This window comes from Gopherus flavomarginatus, chromosome 23 (assembly GCF_025201925.1).
Source record: "Gopherus flavomarginatus isolate rGopFla2 chromosome 23, rGopFla2.mat.asm, whole genome shotgun sequence".
In the NCBI taxonomy this organism is placed as follows: Eukaryota; Metazoa; Chordata; order Testudines; family Testudinidae; genus Gopherus; species Gopherus flavomarginatus.
Genome location: NC_066639.1, coordinates 4,253,960 through 4,259,538, shown reverse-complemented (window position 1 = coordinate 4,259,538; position 5,579 = coordinate 4,253,960).

The window sequence follows — 5,579 nt, the reverse complement described above, 5'->3', positions numbered from 1 at the left end:
TGTCAACTGTCAGGCTGCTGTCGCTCAGAGTAGAGTGCTTGACTGTCTGGCATGCCTTAGGCGCCGCGAGTCTGGGAGGGTGAGAAGTGGCGGCCCACGGTGTGCTCGGGGTGCTCGTGCTCCAGAGCAGGGATGAGCTGGGTAGACGGGAGCTGCCGCGGGCAGAGCGTTGTAGTTGCCACATATAGGCGGCACCTCAGGGTGGAGGGGGAGCTGCCACAGATGGGGCACCTCCGGGTGCCGCACCGGGGGAGAGGGGCGCAAGGTGGAAGTTTTGCCTAGGGCGTGAAACTGCCTGGCACCGGCCTGCCCCATGCCCAGCCTGCAGCCATCCTCTGTTCGCCAGGCAGCCCGACACTTCTGCCCTGCCCGAGCAGCCTCTGTCTCCATCCAGCCCTTCCCCTGTCAGCCCTGCCCTCACCATCCGCATCCTCCCTGCCCTGCCGCAGAGCCCAGACCCACAGCCAGCCACTTACACACCCCCTGCCCTGCTTCATCCAACTCTGCGCATCCCCTGTGGCCCTGCCCAAAGCCACGCAGCCCCCACACACCCAAGCCTCCACCATCCCTGCACCCCCTGTCTGTAGCCATCCCCTCACCCCCTTCCCTGTTCCAGCCACCCCTCTGGCACCCCCTGCCTGAAGCCAGCCACCGCATCCCTTGCCCTGCCTGCAGCCAACCCTACCTCCAGCCACTCCCTGTCCACTGGTGCCCTGCAGTTCCCAGGGCAGTACCCTGCACATCTGCTTCAATGAGGGGGGCAGGGAGCAGATGGGACCCACACCTGTGCCCACCTTAGGTGAACAGACCAACAAGTGTGAAAAACCGGGACAGGGGTTTTGGGTTATAGGATCCTAGATACGAAAAAGACCCAAAATTCGATGTCTCTATAAAATCGGACATCTGGTCACCCTAGCACACTCCCAGGACTCCTGAGTCCCATTGCTGGTTTCCTATTGGTTCCACTGCTGGTTGTTTTCCTTTTCCTGGGGGACTTGGGCAAGTTGCCTCCCCCTCTAGGGCTCTGTCTCCCAGCAGTCAAATGGGGTTTCATACTTTCCCACTATTGGAAAGTGCTGGGAGAATCCCCCAGCAAAAGCTACTCTGAAAGTGCTAAGCAGCACTGACCATTCAAGGGAGAGCTCACTGCCCAGGAGTAGTGTTTAGCTCTGGGGTTTCCCTTCACCCAGTCTGAGAGAGAGGGGCCCAGCCATGGAGTTTGGCTCAAGACGACCACTCTCCAATTTTTAAGGGTGTTTTGATTCCATCCTATGCTCCAAAGTCCTTGGTGTCAATTGCAAATTTTAGAGCATGCTCTCCACTCCATTTTCCAAATCATTCATGAAACTAAATAGTACCGGACCCCGGACTGATCCCTGCCGGAACCCTTTAGATATACCCTCTCCGTTGGACAGCCAAACATGGAGAAGGGCTCCTGGAGTCTAGGCTTTCAACCAGCTCTGTACTCATTTAACACGATTGCAGCTGGACTGCATTTCCCTCGTTCACTTTTAAATGTCCTGCGGGAATGTGTGAAAAGCCTTAGTAACACCAAGCTAATTCCATCTACTGTTTACCCCCCCTCCACCAGGCCCAGAACCCTCCGAAGAAGGAAGAGGATCGGTTTGAATGATTGTCTCTTGACAAATCCATGCTCACTAGTCCTAAGAACCAATTATTCTGTAGTGCTTCTGACAAACTGATTGTTTAGAATTTTGCAGGATTTCCCAGCTATGGCAGTGAGGCTATCTCGTCTGTAAGTCTCTGGGTCTCTTTGTTCCCCTTTTACTGAAAGGTCCTGTCTTGTTCTGACAGGAAGATGTTTCTTTTTCAGGGATCTCAGATGAGAACTGAGGCACACTTGGTTTGTTTTAAGGCCACAAAAGGGAGCAGGAACCTCTTCTCTCCTGCTGGCTAAGAACCCCAGGTACCTAATGAGCAAGGGACTCCATCCCTGAATGAGCTTTAAAAAGGCACTGGTTAAGATTGGCCCCGATTATTTTTGTTTCCACTACTAGACATTTTAGGAAAGTTTATAATTCCTTGTGCTGACACTGCTGAAACTCCCCTTTCTCCTTCACAGAGGGCTTTAAACACCCCTTCTCTCACTCAGGGTACTTCAACACTACAGATAATTTTGAATTAACTTAAACTGGTTTTATTAAACAGATATCATAAAATCATTGCACGTGGCCACACTAGGCCACATTAATTCGGCGGTGTGCTCCTGGTCCAGGCTAGCATTGATTTCCGCACAGCGGTTGCACTATGGTAACTATCACTATAACTATCCGGTCAATAACTTCGGATTTGCGGCCACACTAACCCTAAATCGATATGTTAATATCGATTTTAGCGTACTCCTCTCGTTGGGGAGGAGTACAGAAATCGATTTAAGAGCACTTTAAATTGATATAAAGTGCTTTGTAGTGTGACGGGTACAGCGTTAAATCGATCAACGCTGTTAAAATCGTTTTAAAACTGCAAGTGTGGACCAGGCCTCAGGCTCCACTGCCCAGAGTTCGAGAACTATCCTGTTCCCATGGGACAGATTGGAGGAGCCTGAGTCCAGAGAGGAAAGTGGACCTCCCCAGCGCCTACACAGCAAGGCGTTGGAAGGCCAGAAAGAGAAGCCAACCACTCCTGACTCCGTTCTAACACAACAAAATCCCCCCAGAGGAGGGATAGAGCCCAGGAATGGAGATGGTGGAGAAAATTTCATTGAAACCTTTTCTGTCGAAAATCCCATTCAGGCTAATCCAGTGTTTTTTTTCGAAATATCCAAGTGGGATGAAATTTCTTTGCAAAAATAGTGTTTTGCCAACAAAAGCATCTCCTGTCATCCAGTGTGTTAATTGTCTCCTCGCACACAAGAGGAGACACTTGGATCTCAACATTAGATTGATGCTTCAGTCTGAGCTACGTCGTTGCTGCTCTTAACAATTTCAAATAAAAAAAGAACACATAAAATAGACATTTCATCTATTGTATTCTGTGTATCTGCTCCGAGTAAACGTGATAGAACACCTCATATTATGCCCTACTCCTAGTGACACTCTCCAATGGATCTCATCCTCCACCCACCATGAGGTTGTAGGAGCGGATCAATTATTTCTACTTGAAAGAGGGAGATGCTAAGGTTGAGAAAGGAGATTGACTTGTCTGAGGTCCACAGCCAGTCAGTGCAGAGTTGGGAATAGGACCCAAGAGCCCTGATTTAAACATCGGATCTTGAATTTCAGACATTGAATGACCGGAATAAAGTGCTCTGAGATGAGCTCCAGACCAAACAGTGACTACAGTTTTTTTCAGAAATTAGTCAACTTTATGGCCGAAGAGACCATCAGAGCATCTAATCATATAATCATAGAATATCAGGGTTGGAAGGGACCTCAGGAGGTATCTAGTCCAATCCACTGCTCAAAGCAGGACCAATCCCCAACTAAATCATCCCAGCCAGGGCTTTGTCAAGCCTGACCTTAAAAACCTCTAAGGAAGGAGATTCCTTCACCCCCCTAGGGAACCCATTCCAGTGCTTCACCACCCTCATAGTGAAAAAGATTTTTCCTAATATCCAACCTAAACCTCCCTCACTGCAACTTGAGACCATTACTCCTTGTTCTGTCATCAGGTACCACAGAGAACAGTCTAGATCCATCCTGTTTGGAACCCACTTTCAGGTACTTGAAAGCAGCTATCAAATCCCCCCTCAGTCTTCTCTTCTGCAGACTAAACAGCCCAGTTACCTCAGCCTTTCCTAAGTCATGTGCTCCAGCCCCCTAATCATTTTTGTTGCCCTCTGCTGGACTCTTTCCAATTTTTCCACATCCTTCTTGTAGTTTCGGGCTCAAAACTGGACACAGTACACCAGATGAGGCTTCACCAATGTCGAATAGAGGGGAATGATCACATCCCTCGATCTGCTGGCAATGCCCCTACTTATACAGCCCAAAATGCTGTTAGCCTTCTTGGCAACAAGGGCACATTGTGACTCATGGCCAGCTTCTCGTCCACTGTAACCCCTAGGTCCTTTTCTGCAGAACTGCTGCCTAGCCATCCAGTCCCTAGTCTGTAGCAGTGAATGGGATTCTTCCGTCCTAAGTGCAGGACTCTGCACTCATCCTTGTTGAACCTCATCAGGTTTCTTTTGGCCCAGTCCTCTAATTTGTCTAGGTCCCTCTATATCCTATCCCTGCCTTCCAGCGTATCTAGCACTCCTCCCAGTTTAGTGTCTTCTGCAAACTTGCTGAAGGTGCAATCCACACCATCCTCCAGATCATTAATGAAGATATTGAACAACACCGGCCTCAGGACCAACCCTTGGGGCACTCCTCTTGAAACTGGCTGCCAACTAGACATGGATCTATTGATCACTACCCATTGACCCAGACTATCTAGCCAGCTTTCTATCCACCTTATAGTCCAATCGTCCAGCCCATACTTCTTTAACTTGCTGGCAAGAATACTGTGGGAGACCATATCAAAAGCTTTGCTAAAGTCAAGGAATAACACATTCACTGCTTTCCCCTCATCCACAGAGCCAGTTATCTCCTCATAGAAGGCAATTAGGTTAGTCAGGCATGACTTGCCCTTGATGAATCCATGCTGACTGTTCCTGATCACTTTTCTCTCCTCTAAGTGCTTCAGAAGTGATTCCTTGAGGACCTGCTCCATGATTTTTCCAGGGACTGAGGTGAGGCTGACTGGCCTGTCGTTCCCCAGATCCTCCCACTTCCATTTCTTAAAGAAGGGCACTACAGTAGCCTTTTTCCAGTTATCCAGGACCTCCCCCGTTCGCCATGAGTTTTTAAAGATAATGGACAATGGCTTTGCAATCACATCCACCAACTCCTTTAGCACCCTTGGATGCAGCGCATCCAGCCCCATGGACATGTGCTGGTCTCCAGTTTTTCTAAATAGTCCCAAACCACTAATACCTCCACAGAGGGCTGGTCACCTTCTCCCCACACTGTGCTGCCCAGTGCAGCAGTCTGGGAGCTGACCTTGTTTGTGAAGACAGAGGCAAAAAAAGCACTGAGTACATTAGCTTTTTCCACATCCTCTGTCCACTAAGTTACCTCCCTCATTCATTAAGGGGCCCACACTTTCCTTAACTTTCTTCATGTTACTAACATACCTGAAGAAACCCTTCTTCTTACTCTTAACATCTCTTGCTAGCTGCAACTCCAAGTGTGATTTGGCCTTCCTGATTTCACTCCTGGATGCCTGAGCAATATTTTTATACTCCTCCCTGGTCATTTGTCCAATCTTCCACTTTTTGTAAGCTTCTCTTTTGAGTTTAAGATCAGCAAGGATTTCACTGTTAAGCCAAGCTGGTTGCCTGCCATATTTACTATTCTTTCTACACATCAGGATGTTTTTTCCTGCAACCTCAATAGAGATTCTTTAATCCTTTAGAGGATTGGAACTGATTTTAGTGGAGTCACATGTTTGCTAGGTTTTTATGCATTTGCACAGGAAAAGATTGAGTGTTGCCATTCATTTCAGGGACCTCTACTCAGTGGAACTCCTCAACATAGCAGAAATGCAATTACTTTTGTTGAAGGAAAAGGTTTATA